The sequence below is a fragment of the Pseudonaja textilis genome, chromosome 2 (assembly GCF_049901715.1).
Source record: "Pseudonaja textilis isolate UNSWEBS1 chromosome 2, rPseTex1.2, whole genome shotgun sequence".
Classification (NCBI taxonomy): Eukaryota; Metazoa; Chordata; class Lepidosauria; order Squamata; family Elapidae; genus Pseudonaja; species Pseudonaja textilis.
The window spans coordinates 245962726-245978877 of record NC_141991.1 but is presented as its reverse complement, the minus strand read 5'-3'; the positions used below and the strand labels follow the sequence as shown (position 1 = coordinate 245978877).

At 42.4% G+C, this 16152-nt stretch overlaps 1 long non-coding RNA gene across 1 annotated transcript; it reads right to left on the bottom strand.

Moving 5' to 3' along the window:
- Positions 1-1694: 1694 nt before the first annotated feature.
- On the bottom strand, positions 1695-16072 carry LOC148127447 (uncharacterized). Its single transcript, XR_015741520.1, has 3 exons — positions 16001-16072; positions 5277-5549; positions 1695-2551 (listed from the first exon to the last, which is right to left on the bottom strand). It is a non-coding gene; the product is annotated as an uncharacterized LOC148127447 (long non-coding RNA).
- Positions 16073-16152: the final 80 nt, after the last annotated feature.

Below are 16152 nucleotides of genomic sequence, written 5' to 3'. Positions count from 1 at the left end.
CTCCAACAGGGGCATGACAGGTGATCACATGATTTTGGGAATTTGCAGCCATCATAAATATATGTTGGCTGCAAAGCGACCAAATTTTGATCACATAGGCATGGGGATGCTGGGATAGGCTGTGGAAGGACTGGCCCTAAGTCATTTTTTTCAGTGCCATTGTAACTTTGAATGGTTGCTAAGCAAATAATTGTAAGTCAAGAGCTATCTGTATAAGCACAGAGAGGGTTGTTATTTCCACCTGTCCATCTCTGTCCACTCTGTCTTAAAGAATAAGTGGATCATGTAAGATGACTTAGATATTAAAATACTGAATAATGAAATTAAGCCAGTGAGAATTCCTCAGGTTGAGCTGAGTGTAGGAAGAAAAATCAGGTCCAAGTTCCAATCTAGGAATAAAATGGAGGCTACTTAAGAAAGAAGGTTTACTGATGAGCAGAACCAACAACAGCATGCACTTCTGGGACAGCTGACCAGGGGTGGGCTTCAAAAATGTTAGCAATGGAATTCTCTGCCCAGTTACTGGGTGGGCATGGCCTAGTTGGCCTTCTGCACCATGGTGGGGGGGGGTCGTTTTTTTCCTCCCCGGACTCAGGAGGCTTTCCTCAAGCCTCTGGGAGGGCGAAACGGCTTTCCTGGGCTCCGGAAGCTCTCTGGAAGCTGGAAATGGGCCTATTTCTTGCTTTCCCAAACTTCCGGGAGGCCCGTTTTTCATCCTGCCCGAGCCTACGTGTGCCCCCTGCACTTACCTGCATCCAAAACGGGCTGTGTGGGGACTCCTGGGAAGAGCGAGGTGGGGTGGGCAGGGTCAGCCAGGAGTGGGATTTAAGGGTTCTTCGAACTGTGCAGAATTTTAGCTAGAGGATCTTCAGAACCTCAAGCAGCCCAACCCTGCAGCTGACCCCTTTGGCTTAGGAATGGATTTTTATAGGGTTCTGAGATGCTCCAGGGAGTTGTGCAATCTAGTAAGCCTTGTACCTTTTGCTATTCTAATGGTGGTGGGTTAATCCTATTATGTCCTGGAAGATCATGTTTTAATCCCATCACCCTGGAGCTGAAGGTCTTTTGTTTTGTAGATAGGCTGGCCCAATCTTTCTCAATGGACACAAAATACCAGCTGAGGGGAAGGGAACTGCGGCTCTGAGTCTGTGTCTCCCTTGAGATTTTTATTTCTCTTTTAGGGGAAATATTTTATCCTGCCTTTTAAAATATTTCTCAAAATATTTCATTCTTCTCGGAGGAGGGTAGCTTCCCACACCTGACATAATTTAACCAACCTTATAATAAAGGAGCTATTGCTTATTAAAATAGTTATCTTCCCATCGCTGTTCCTTGTCTTCTCTGTTTGTTACAGCAGTAAAGTCATGAGGAATATCCCAATTCCCTTATTCTTGAATAAACAGGAATAAAACCAATTTTGTTCTTGAATGTTTACATCAATTAGCAGGATGTAGCCTAGTGCAGGAAGGGAATAATTAAACTGTCAGGCAGAAGCTGTGGTGGAGAGGAGTTGTGATGACCCAGGGTGGGATACAAAACAAACACAGTCACAGAAAACAGGTGAAGCCGCTTTTATTCCTTCACTTTGCTGCCATGCTCCGAATATCTTTGACAGAAGACAAAAACACTCCCATACAAACAGTTACACAAAGAAGGAACAAAGCAACATAAACCAGGCAAGATATGGGCTGGAGGATGACCACAGATAACACACACTGGGAAGGATGCCAAACTCAGAGAGGAACTATAAACTAGAGATATTTCCAGGCTTTGTTTCCAGAGTTTGCCAGTATGCAGGTCCAAATTCTCATTCAGTTGTCACAGCTGCAGCCCATGAAGAGGATCAAGGCCCCCTCCTCCCAAGGAGACCACATCTCTCCCTTATCCTCTCCTGCCTGCATGCCCTAGGATGGAGAGGGGATGGGCCTGGGTCCTCCTCTGACTGCTCAGCCGGCCTCTGCCCTTCCCCAGCCTCCTCCACAACCTCCGGAGCCACACTTCCCCTCCCTGTCGGCTGTTCCTCCTCTCCCTCAAAGTCAGTCTCCACCAGGGGCACGACAGGAGTTTGTAGGAAGAGAAGCGTCCCTAGGAGTGATTCATTTTCACAAGGTGATTTCTTAAATGGAAGAACACCATTTGGAGCTCTTGAATGGAGGCAACCGGCATCACAATCTTTAACTTCCCTGGAGCAGATGGTCTCCAATAGCCGGGAAACAGCTTATCATTGGAGGCAAGGACATTGTTAGCAAAGAAACTCTGGGGATTGGATTCTTAAGTTGGCGATGTTTTTTTCACTTCCCTAAGGGTTCTGTTTCACCAGGCAATTAGCAGCGGATTATAATTAATACTTTACCCTGAAAGCTGTACTTGCTAATTACAGGAGATACTGGCTTGTAGCTTTAGCCTAAAGCAGCGTTTCTCAGCTGTGATAACTTTAAGATGGGTGGACTTCAACTCCCAGAATTCCCCAGCCAGCCAAGGTGTGAGAGGCATGGTGTTGCAGTGGTGGTCCTTCTTCCAGGACTGATTCTGATGACTGGGGGAAGGAGATCTATCAACAGAAGAGAATATTTGGGTCAGAGTATTAGGGGAATGCAACATACAATGGGGTTGGATTGGAACAGATTGTGACTTGGTCTCAGTGTTATTTATTTTATTTATTATTTATTTATTTGGTTTGTCAATTGCTTACAAGATAATAGGTATAAGTAAAAACATAGTTATGAATACATGGATACATATAAATAAAAAAATAAGAAAAATAAAAGAAACAATAAGACAGGGACAGTAGGCACATTGGTACGCTTATGCACGCCTCCTACAGACCCCTTAGGAAAGGGGTGAGGTCAATAGTAGACAGTCTAAGGTTAAAGTTTTTGGGGTGTTGGGAAGAAACCACAGAGTCAGGTAGAGTATTCCAGACATTGACCACTCTGTTGCTGAAGTCGTATTTCCTGCAATCAAGTTTGGTGCAATTAACCTTGAGTTTGTATCTATTGTTTGCTCTTGTTTGGTAGAATGGCATATCTTTGTGTTTACTACTTACTTTATGTTTTAATCCTACATTATCTTGGACAAAGTTGCCAAGAATGAATGAATGAATAAGTACATAAATAAATTTTTGCAGTATACACTGCAGAATGCGAGGGATTGGGCTTACATTGAATTTACGGCCGAATTTCAAGGTCAGTCTCAGAGCCCAGAACCACCTACTTGCCAGTACTTCATGCATGCTGGACTTTACTATAATCTCTTAGGTGCCATCTATGATACTTCTGCCAAACTCAGCAGCTATTTTGGCTTTGACAGGCTGTCGATATGGGATGCCAAATTTTACAGTTGTCAATTTTAATTTGTACCTCATGCGCTACTGACTCTATCCTTTTTTTGTTGTTGTCAGGTGTTGATCCTTCCAGAAGCCTTTTAAAACAGGGGTTTCCCAACCCATGGGTCATGGCTCACTAGTGGGCCATGGGATTGCAACTGGGCTTCAGAAATGGTCAGTGAGTGCCATGCCTCCATTGGAGCCTGAATCTGTGGGGGAAGATGAGCTGGAAACTGAGCCGACAGAGATTGAGGGGGTGGCTTCGTTGGCTTTGGAGGAAAACGGGGAAGAGCAGAGCCAGTCAGGCCAGGGCCTTTCCGGATTAGAACAGCTTGTAGACAGGGAGGAACAGGATCAGGATGAACATGAGAGACCGGCGAGGAGCAAGGATCATCCCCTCCTGATCCAAGAGCACGGAGAGTGGAGAGAAGACGAGAACAGTGCAAAATGACCTGGCTACTCAGGAGAAGAGTGCCCCACCCAGCTTCATAAGGCACACCTGGGGAATGAGGCTTAAGGAGACATTGTGGGAACAAACGCTGAATTCCTGAAGTGCGGTGTGCCAATGTTTGAACTTTCCAAGAGTCCTTAAATTCTTTTTGGCTTTCTGGAGTAATGACCTGGATCCTTTGCTTCCTGAATTCTTTGATTTCCCTGCTGGATTTATTGCCATGCAGCCTTGGTATACACAGTGCTGGGCTGGACTATTTGCAGCCAGAGGCTGCTTGAAGGGTGTGTGTGTTTGTGTGTGTGCCATCACTTTGCTCTGGGACTTGCCAGAAACGTGGGAGCGTTTGGGGAAATTTGGAGCAATAAAGGGGCGGTGTGAACTGCCAGCAGCCTGTGTTATCTCTGTGCCATGCCCCGGGTCATCACAGCAAGTATGCATGCATGTGCATCCTTGCGTAAGCAGTGGGCAAGCACATGTGTGCATGCTTCATTTACATGAGCAGCAGGCATGTCATACAAATGAAGCTTCATGGGTGCTTTCTGGCCACCCACATGGAAACTTCCTCTCCTCCTCACCCTCATTGGTCTGTAAACCAGAAACATTGGAGAACTTTTCTTTAAAACTCAAGTTATCCTGACAGGTTTGGGGGTTGCACAGAAATGGGGATTTAATGAGGTGGTTACATTGTGTGCAACCATCTCATTAAATTAAATGGTGAGATCCATTTGGTCAAGTGGCTAAGGCAGGGGTCCTCAAACTTGGCAATTTTAAGACTTGTGGACTTCAGCTCCCAGAATTCTCCAGCCAGCATAGCTGGAGTTGAAGTCCGCAAGTCTTAAAGTTGCCGAGTTTGGAGACATCTGGGTTAAGGCACCAGATAAGAAAGCAAGAGACTTGAGAGTTCTAGTCCCGTCTTAGCCATGAAAGCTAGCTAGGTGACTTTGGCCAACTCTCTCAGCCCAACCCACCTCACAGGGTTGTTGTTGTGGAGAAAATAGGAGGTGGAAGGTGTGTTGGATATGTTTACTACCTTTGTAAAATAGTAAAGGTGGGATACACACAGTGGTGGGATTCAGATAATGTAACAACCGGTTCCTGCCTAATGACTTTTTCCAACAGTCAGTTCACCAAACTGCTCAGAAAGTTAACAACTGGTTCTCCCAAACTAGTGCAAACTGGCTGAATCCCACCACTGGATACACATAAATAAACACATAAACATCTATGGTCTGCCTACCTTTAAGTTTTTCCTTAATATTTGTTTTAATTTTAGAGAACTTTTGTAATTACTTTTTATGATTTCATGTTATGCTGCCACATTTCTTTAAGCAACATATAAATAAGATGAATAATGGCTTCTAGAAATCCTTGAATGGCACACAAAGATAATTAATAAAACTAAAGTTAACACACTTAAGTTGCAAGCGGGAGGTAAATTTGCTTGTTATTAAATAAATTCCAATCAGTTGTCAATTAAGGGCTCTTTGGAATGAAGCTCACCTCTTGGGGTTTCCTGGCTGACGTTTAGTCATTGCCTTCTTCCTGGGAGTTTTCTTTACTTCCCAGTCCAACAGACAGCCCTTGGGATCTCCTGATGGTTTCTTAGCCAAGTAGAAAGCGGGCTCTGAATCCAAATAAGGTTGTCTCCTGAAATATTTGCATGGAAAAAGCCCAGCTGTTTCATTTTAATCTCATGCAACCTTCAGACTCATTTCAAAAGCCCTTCAAGTTCAGTTAGGTTTCTGGTAAGAGCCAGCTCTCTCTTTGTGCAGGCTATAGAGAGAAATAGAGAAAGAAAGAAAGAAAGAAAGAAAGAAAGAAAGAAAGAAAGAAAGAAAGAAAGAAAGAAAGAAAGAAAGAAAGAAAGAAAGAAAGAAAGAACAAGAGACAGAGAAAGAAAGAGAGAGAGAGACAGACACAGTGAGAGACAGAGACAGAGAGAAAGAGAAAGAAATCCTAAAAAGAGAAAAATACGTAGTAAAGACAAAATATTAGTCATTTAGGAGAAATAATAGATATTATTCTGGCTTCGCCCCCAGGTCTAATTTCTTTCAACTTTTGGGAGAAACACAAACGACCTCTAGATTGTAACCATTAACAAAGCAGCGATAATGTATTACAGACACATTTTTGTTCGTAGGAATAGCTAGATTTACACATGCAAGCTGGGAGGCTGTGTATTGAATTCTCTGCTTGAGCTTTTTAAGCAGAAGCTGTTCAACGGACCCACCGCTGAGCAGGGAGTTGTAGTAGATGACCTCCGAGGTCTTTCCATCTCTGTGATTCTGTGATCCTTCCAATATAAAGGAAAAGAAAAGGGGCTTTGCACCCGTCAGCCATCCCTGAAAGCTACTTGATCTTTTGCTGGGAGCACACACTGCTGCCCTCGGCTAATGCAACCCAAGGATAGAAGATGATTTTGATTTAAGGAGCTTGCAGACAGATGTGGTGTTGTGCAACCCTGCCATCCTTTTTCTCCACTTCTGAAAAGAGTGGTACAGCTTTAGGTGATTGTGTTCGTACCACCTGCTCATCCAAAACTAACTGGAGCCTCAATTATTGAATTAACTCAATAGCATGAATCTGTACCATGGTTTGGCCACAAACTCTCTATTAGCTTGGTTTGAATTTGAATCTAGCTTGCATACTAACCCAGCCATAATGAAATAGGATTGGGTTAATATGCAAGCTAGATTCAAATTCAAACCAAGCTAAATTAAAATGCAAACCAAGCTAACCAAGCTAGATCAAAATTCAAACCAAGGTAGGTCGGTTTTTGGCCAGAGTATAGTACAAATTCATGCCATTGAATTAATTCATGAATTAATTTGGCTGTAATTAAATAAGATACCGAAGCTAGATAGATAAACAGAGTTGGAAGAGACCCTATAGGTCAACTAGTCCACCCCCCCACCCAAACAGACCCTAAACCATTTCTGACAGAGGGCAGTTCAGTCTCTTCTTGAAAGCTTCCAGTGATGAAGCTCGCACAACTTCTGAAGTCATTGGTTGATTGTTCTCACTGTCAGAAAATTTCTCCTTATTTCCAGATTGAATCGCTCCTTGTTCAGTTTCCATCCATTATTCCTTGACTGGCCTACAGGCGCTTTAGAAAATAGCTTGACCCCTTCCTCCTTGTGGCGGCCCCTCAAATATTGGAAGACCGCTATCCTGTCTTCCCTGATCTTTTTCTTCACTGAAGCTCAAGTACTTTGGCCATCAAATGAAAAGAGACAAATCTTTGGAAAAGACCCTGCTGTTGGGAAAGATAGGTGTCAAAAGGAGAAGGGGACATCAGAAGATGAGATGGTTAGATAGCATCATTGACACAATGAACATAAACATGCGATGGAAGTCTCCTTGCATCCATTGAGAAAGCAACAAAAAAAGGAGAATGAGCTTAGGTGTTTTCTTACAGATGTTTCATTACCCAAACTAGGTGTGCTGACCAAGGCTTCTGAGACTGTAGTTATGCACACACTTATTTTAAAAACAAGTCTTGTTTTATTGCAATGTTGTGAAGTATTTTCATTCCCAGCCGGTAATGAATCTCAAACAGTTCCTCGAGATAAGCACCCACCTTTCTTTCTTGTGAAGTGCTGCCAATAACAAAAGTGTCAAATGAACTAGAAAAGAAACCAACTAAAGTACAAAGAGCTTCAAGGATGAATCTGAACCAGACGAATGACTTTGCTTCCTGCAAAGGTTTTGTCATCTTTGCCTGTCCTTTATACCTTATGGGAGGGGCAATCACCTCCCAGCCTTACTTCCGAGTCGCCCCTTTTGTTTCAGCTACTCTAGCCTTCTAGCAGCTCTGCACACATGCGCACTGGGAACAGGCTCCCCTGAGTCCTCTGCCTTGCTGCTGCCAGACTCCAGAGCTCTGGAGGCAGCACCTCATTCCCAGATGATCCTGGCCCCATCAGATGCAGGATCCTCGTTCGAGTCCTCCCCAGACTCCGGAATGATCCCCTTTCTTTCCCACTGTCCAATTCCGCTACCAGTGAACCACAACACTAAGTAACACCATCAGTGTTAGTAGGGAGTGGGGTTTGGTCTCGGTTTATATTCTAATCTATTGGTTTGTCCTGCCGGTATAGATGGGCTTGAACTTGGAAATTCTTTGTTTGGGCTGTTTACTGTTAGCTTGTCTACTACAGTATTTGATGGTTGGTCTGATGTTAACCTTGGAGTTAATCTATCCTCTGGATGTTGATTACTTGTGGAGAGGTGTTTTGGTCTCTTTGTTCCCAAGACAATTCCCACAGATCCCACCAATATTGACAGGGCAAGCCACTAGAATATAAACTGAAAGCAAACCCCACTCCTTATTAGCACTGATGATGTTATTTAGTTTGGTAATGAAATGTCTGCAAGAAAACAAACCAAGCTCAGAGAGCTGCAAGGACCCTTCAGATTAAAAAAAACCCAGCTGCCTCCACTGGCAACCTGCCTGCTCTTTTCTAACTTGTCTTTGTTTGATGTAACCGTCTTCTCTGTTCAGACTTAATGATTGGCTTCCAGACTAGGATGAAATTAATATTTGTCTCATTAATAAACGAAGGGAAACGAATGCTTCTCAGAACCTATTCACTTTGGCTGTGCCCTGTCCTGAATGGAACAGATGGGCAGATAAATAGACATTAAATAGACAATGGAATTTTGCCTGAGTGAAATTTGAAAGAAACATTTTCTCCGGTGTATTTTGACTTCAACTGCTGATCGAGAAGAAAAAAGAAAAAAAAAGAGGTAGGAAAAGATTCTAAATTCACATTGGGGATCACTCTTACAACTTAATCTAAAATCTAAAAGGAAAACTTCATCCACCATGTTCTATACCAGGGGTCTTAAATCTTGGCAACTTTAAGCCTATCGGACTTCAACTCCCAGAATTCCTCCTCCAGTCATGTTAACTCAGGAATTCTGGGAATTGAAATCCACCAGGCTTAAAGTTGCCAAGGTTGGAGACCCCTGTTTTATACTACTTAGTTTAATACTACTTACTCCAATTAAAAGTTTTGGGGACTCCAAAAGCTTGCACAGATAGTCCACAACTTATAACCACAATTGTGATTGGAACTTCTGTTGCTATGTGAGATGGTTATTAAGTAAGTCGCACTCAATTTTATGATCATTTTTTGCCGAGATCATCAGGTAAATCACATGGTTTTTAAGTAAAACTGGTTTTCCCCCATTGAATTTGCTTGTTTAAAGCTGGTTGGAAAGTCACAAATGGCAGCTGGATGACCCCAACCAACATGCCATCCACTAAGCATCCAAATTTTGATCATGTGACCATGGGGATGTTGCAGTGGTCATAAGTTCAAGGACCAGTTGTGAATCTCTCTTTTTTTTGCAGCATGTTCTAACTTTGAACATTCACTAAATAAATGGTTGTAAGTCGAGGACTGCAGACATATCTTTCAGTGGAATTTTAGTTCATCCTGATAAAAAGTGTTACCTATTCTGCATTCTGACGAGCATATAAAGAACACTGAAGAAAACCAAAGTGTACTAGATAAAACTAGCCATATTTCTCGAAAAAATTTACATAAATAATTTTCAACTTTTAAAGGGGCTTGATCTATTTTACAAAGCAGAAATTTTTCACAAGTATCAAATAGTTTATGTGCGTGTGTGTGTATGTGTGTGTACACATACACAAAATGACAAAAGTCAGCTGTTTATTTTCTTCATGTCAGGTTCCAGAAGTTGTTAATAGTCATGTACTATAATAGAAAATAGTCTTCTGAGATTAGGAGCCTGGTACATGAAAAACCAGGTAATGAAACGGAGATGCTGTTTGTAATTTAATGGTCTGCTCTGCATTTTTGCATGTCATTAAACCGAGACATAGGTACATGTTATAATTATGTTTTCCTATTGCTTCACCAACTGCCTTAATTATCATACATATACGTGATGAGGAATACAAACAGTTCTTCTTGAAATGAGTTGATCAACCTAGATTCAAATCCACATCATAACCACATCACAGCTCACTTAAATACATGCATGGAGCTTTGTGGCTGCCATCTTTGGACCGTACCCTGTAGACAGAATAGAATAGAATAGAATAGAATACTTTATTGGCCAAGTGTGATTGGGCACACAAGGAAGTTGTCTTGGTGCAAATGCTCTCAGTGTACATAAAAGAAAAGATACATTCATCAATAGTCAAGAATCATGAGGTACAACACTGACTAATAGTCATAGGCTACAATAAGCAATCAAATCATACTAGGAAACAGTCAATAAAAATTGTAAGGATACAAGTGATAAAGTTACGGTCATACAATCACAACTGGGAGGGAATGGGCGATAAGGAATGATGAGAAGATTAATAGTAATAGTGCAGATTTTGTAAATAGTTGGACAGTGTTGAGGGAATTATTTGTTTAGCACAGTGATGGCGTTCGGGAAAAAACTGTCCTTGTGTCTAGTTGTTCTGATGTGTGCAGGGCTCTATAGCGTCGTTTTGAGGGAAGGAGTTGAAACAGTTTATGTCCAGGATATGAGGGGTCTGTAGATATTTTCACAGCCCTCTTTTTGACTTGTGCAGTATACAGGTTCTCGATTGACGGCAGGTTGGTAGTAACATTCTGAAATTAAGGCTTTTTTGGAGCCATCCTCTGAGATGGTCTATTCCATGTGGAGAACCTCTCACATCTGGATCTGGAGCTCCTATAGTGCTAGTTGAAATCTAGAAATAGCACATTGCAAGGAAAAAAGCCCAACCAATCTCCAATGTTTGATTTTTTCCTAGAGATACAGTATAATCTTTTGTCAGAAGAAGTTAGAACTAAGTTTTTCTTCTTCTCTATGCTTCAGGGATAACAAGGAAATATTTTTTTTGTTCATATTTGCCTGCCCGGCTCCCTCATTCCATTTCTTGTCACTCTTGACAATAAAGAAAGTACAGGAAATGTATCATCTGAGGGGCCTTCAACCTTCTCAGAGGTTCTGAAGAGAGACATGAACAACAACATCCAGCCCCTCAGTCTTTCAATATGGCTGCAGCTCCAGTTGAAATAAATGTCTCAGGGCCACACCGTTGGTTTTATAGAGATTAAATTTGGACAAGGATATGATGACTCTGGGATTGATTTGGCCTTTTGAATGAATAATGAGCTCCCTTACTAAGAGACACTGTATCCCACATAACTAAATTGTTCCACTGAAAATCAATAACGTGGACTCTGAATTTTGACAGTGTGATCTCAGGCTGCTTTGAGGCCCACAACAAAGCACAGGGTTTAATGCAGATTGAAGGAAGCGAGTTGCCTAATGCCTACCCTTCTCTTAGTAATCTTTATGTATTTATTTATTCGCATCCCTCCTTTGTTATTTTTACAAATAACTCAAGGCGGTGAACATTCTAATGCTCCTTCTTCCTCTTATTTTCTCCACAGCCACAACTCCAGTGAGGTGAGTTGGGCTGAGGGAGAATGAGTGGCCCAAGGTCAGCCAACTGCCTTTCTTCTCTTAATATTGTTGGGAGAGTCTTGGAAACATGGAGGCTGACTGGAAAGATGGTTTATTGGTGGACAGGACCAAATGGGTTTGATGTCCTGGTGCAGCAGAATACATGGGTTTGAGGGAGGGGGGGTGGTATTTATATCTACTCTTGGGCCATGCCCTTGAGCTTCCTATTCCTGTGCAAGAAATGTATTCTATTGGTTGTTGTCAGACTCCCATGTGGAGGCATGTTTGTCTGAAACAAGTTTGGTTGAACCTTGGGCTGATGTAATATCCCCAGGTGCCATGGGGTGAGCATTGCTGCTAGATAGGTAGAGGGCTAATCCTATTATGTCCTGAAGAGTGAAGGTCTTTTGTCTTGTAGATAGGCTGGCACCAAAATATCTGCTGGGGGCAGGGAGTTGAGGCTGAGTTTTTGTTTCCTTTAAGATTTTTATTTATCTTTTAGGGGAAATATTTTGCCTTTTAAATATTTCCTAGAGAATTTCATTCTTCTAAGAGAGGGGTGGGTGCTAACTTTCTATAGTATATTGTGTGACTCTAGCCAGGTTCAACTATGGAGTCCTTGATATTCTCTGAGCTAAGTTGTTTGCTTCCAGACATTTCGTTACCCAACTAGTTACATCATCAGTGCACTTTTAGGTGGTTCATCAAAACCTAGCAAAGTACCAGGTTGCATGTAGGCAATGCAGCTCCTCATTTCAGCAGTGTGGAGGGGAGAAGGCAAACAGGTTAGGCATATACCTGGGACAAATATCCCTCTTATCTGGCCCATCATATTGCAAGCTTCTTGTGCCATTTTCCTTTTGTTGTCTGTGCAGTTCTCATTCACCCTAACATGACGGGAAACCAGCACAGAAATAGACCGTGTCATTGTCTTTGCCTTCTCTTGTTCGGTCTCGTCTACAAACCTCTCAAATATTCATTAAGGCTGCTGTAATGCAATCCTGTTTAATTGGGACCTTGGGGGAAACCATTCTAGAGCATGTAAGGGTGCACTTTGTTTTCAGTGAGTATATAAAGCTGTTGATGTTAAAGAGAGAGAAAATTCAGCCATTTATATTGCACATTGTTTTTCTCCAAAGCTGTTTTTTTTTTTTTTTTGCTGTTATGTCTTAAACTGCAGGAGCAGAAGGAAGAAAGGCAGAACGTTTTCACAGATAGGAAATAATATCACTTTACTGCCCTTATTAGCAGTATATCAAAATACTATTAAAGTCATAAGATAGGGCATTTGGATAAGAAGTTGATAAATCTAGTTTCATTTTTATGTGTTCTAATGCAAGCTGGGGAATATCAAGCACGAAACAGTGCAAATGAATATTATTTTCATTGCTTTGGTCTTGCCACAAAGGGTTGCCTTCTTCCCATCTCAGATTTGCCACATTTTAATACCGACCTTGTTCTGGCGAATAGATAGGTCTTGCTAGGAAATGTTGCTGCTACAACACTTTATGGGAAGGCCTATTTGCCAGTGCAAGGCAGAATAAATGCCATAAGAAAATGATGAGAAACCAAAAACTGAAGGCACCAGGGCCCATCCAGTCATTTCTAAAACACAAAAGTGAGCAGGTGGACGATCACTTAAATATGATCCAACAGTGTGCTGCAACTGCCAAAGAAGCCAACACAATCCTAAGTTGCATTAACAGAGGGATAGGATCAAGATCTCGTGAAGTATTAATACTACTTTATCATGCCTTGGTAAGACCACACTTGGAATGCTGCATTCATGGCCTAAAAAAGATATTGAGACTCTGGAAAGAGTGCAGAGAAGGGCAACAATGATGATTAGGGGGATGGAGGCTAAAGCATATGAAGAATGGTTGCAGGAATTGGGTTCAATGAAAAGGAAGACTAGAAGTGACATGATAAGCAGCGTGCCAATATTTGAGGGGCTGCCACAAAGAAGAGGGGGTCAATCTATTCTCCAAAGCACCTGAAGGCAGGACAAGAAGCAATGAATGGAAACTAATCAAGGAGAGAAGCAACTTAGAACTAAGGAGAAATTTCCTGACAGAGAGAACAATTAACCAGTGGAACAACTTGCCTCCAGAAGTTGTGAATGCTCCAACAATAGAGGTTTTTAAGAAGAGAATAGACAATGATTTGTTTGACATGATGTAGGGTTTCCTGCTTGAGCAGGGGGTTGGACTAGAAGACCTCCAAGATCCCTTTCAACCGTTATTCTGTTATTCAGAATAGATCAACGGTAAGGAAAATGCAGCTTACGAAACTGCTTCCAGCGCCATTATAAACAACTATTATTTCTAACGTGTTTCTAGATACCTTCGTTATGGAGCAGATTGCTCAAAAGGATGGGTGCATCAGTTGCACGGAAATGGCAACAAAGAGAAAAGGAAGGCAATGGTGCTGTTTATCATTTATTCAATTATCCATTTGATGTATTTCATGCTTTATTGTACAGAGTAGAGAGTACTCCAAGTGACTAGCCATTACAAAAATAAAAATAAAGCATAAAGAGTTGACGGCTGTTAAAGGTGTTTAGAATGGCTATTCATTAATATAACCTAAAAAAAAGTTTATTTAAAAATGAAGGTCTTGGGATCTCCTCAAAACCAGACATAGCAAGGCAATCGTGAAGTTTTTGATGGACGGTTTCCCCTAATTTAGGAGCAGCAGAGAAGTCCCAGCAAACTCAAAAAGTGAGGCTATCTTTAAAATAACACTTTCTATCCTTTTTCAATGTCCTAAAAGTTTCATGTTGAGACAGGTGGTCCTCTAAGCTGTTTGATAATTTACAGATTAAATTAATCCAGGGATGTCTATAAGAGTGTGTGTGTGTTTAAAAAAAAAAGTAAGATGGCACCACCACCGTATAATTGAAAGCTGCCCCTTTTAAAAGTATATGTATTTATTTGATTTTTATTCTGCCTTTATTACTTTATAAGTAACTGAAGGTAGTGAACATACCTAATATTCCTTCCTCTTCCCCTTTTCCTCACAACAACCACATTGTGAGGCAAGTTAGTGTTCTAACAACAATTTCAGAAAATGGTACAGGTCAGGGGTGGGATGCACATATTTTTACTACTGGTTCTGTGGGTGTGGCTAGGTGGGTGTGGCCATGTGACTGGGTGGGCATGGCTTCTTATTATTCTTTTTTTGGTAGCACCACCCACGCGGTCCATTTTCTTTTTTACTTTCTGGGGCTCAGGGAAGCCTCCTGGGCAAAGCCAGCAGGATCCTGGCACAGCTGATCGTCAGAACACAGCTGATCGTCAGAACAGCTGATCGTCGGGAAGAAAAAAGAAAGAAATACCTTAAGGAGTGACTGGGCATGGAGAATGCAGTCAGTGATGTTGGGCATGTGCGTGATGTTGCCCATGCGTGATAAGGACTGACTGGGCAGGGAGGGGAGGGAAGGGCAGGGCCTGCCAGGGGCATTATTTGCCGGTTCTCTGAACTGTGCAGAATCTTAACAATCGGTTCTATTGAACCTGTCCGAATCTGTAGAATCCCACCCCTGTTACAGGTCCTTCATCACCGGTATAATATGTTCTCCATTTTTAGCATCAGTTAGCAGCCTAACTGTCATATTTTGCATCAAAAGATTTCATACATTTGGTAATTTGTTCCTTGTTTTTGCTAGTGTAGTGATACTCCAATTGGCAGGGTTTTCACAGCACACTAATCCATAAACCATAGTTTGTGAGCCACAATGACCAAGTTCTCACAAAATTATGCCAAACTGAAAAAAAAATACCATGATGTTTGAACCAGGTTACATGGTTGATGGACAAAAGGGTCTTCCCGTTTCATATCGCCCCTTGTTGGGTGCATCACCAGATGATAGTCAACTCAACTCCCTAATCTCATGGAGCTAAAGTCCAAAAGGCAGGTGGTAACAGACTGGAGAAAATTGTATTTTAGAAGACTTCTCCAATTTTCACGAGAGTCTATGCCAATTTCCTGAGCTGTGAAGCTGTCTCTTTCACAAATTAGTGTCGAGTTGAGCTAAAGGAATTTGAAATAGCCATCTAATTGTGTTACCCTTTGAGGCAAGAGTTTATTTGTTCCATCTTCTTTATATTTCATTTTTTCAAGATGATGATGAGGGTGGCATTTGTGTCAGAAGCACCTCGGTGCTTCCAGGTTGAAAAGATTACCCAGTGCCATCACCGTGCCCAGAAGACACCCAGTTGGGGGCTTCTTACATATCCCCGGCAGGAGCTAGAGTAAAGGACAGGAGCTCACCCTGCCCTGAGGCAGCACTCGGGTCTTGAACGTGGGCTTGGTAACCAGTGGTGGGATTCATTTTTTTTTACTACATGGGCGTGGCTTGGTGGGCATGGAAGGGGAAGGATACTGCAAAATCTCCATTTCCTCCCCACCCCACTAACCTGCTTTCCAGCTCCGTTCTCCTGTGCAGGGCAACAAAAGAAGACCCAGCCGATCAGCTGGGACTTGGGAGGTAGAGAATAATTGGGGCAGGGCCAGTCAGAGGTGGGATTTGCCAGTTCTCCAAACTACTCAAAACTTTTGTTATTGGTTCTCCAGAACCGGTCAGAACCTGCTGAATACCACCTAACAGATAACAGATAATCGGAGTTGGAAGGGACCTTGTAGATCATCTAGTCCAACCCGCCCCGCCCCCCACCCGCACCTCTGTAGCTAACCTCCAACCCAGCTCCTAGGATGATGATGTTATCCATTCCATCGTGTCCAACTCTTTGTCCAATCCTGTGGACCAGTTCTCTCCACATCTTCCAATCTTACATGACTTTTTTGAGTTGGTGTATGTTCCGGTTGGTATCAGCTTTGATGGTGTCCAGCCATCACATTCCTTGGCGGCCCGGTCCCCGCCCTCCCTCTCCACCCCAGTTGCAACCAGTCCGAGCTAACAGCAGGTGGCTGCCCAATGATTGACAGGCCT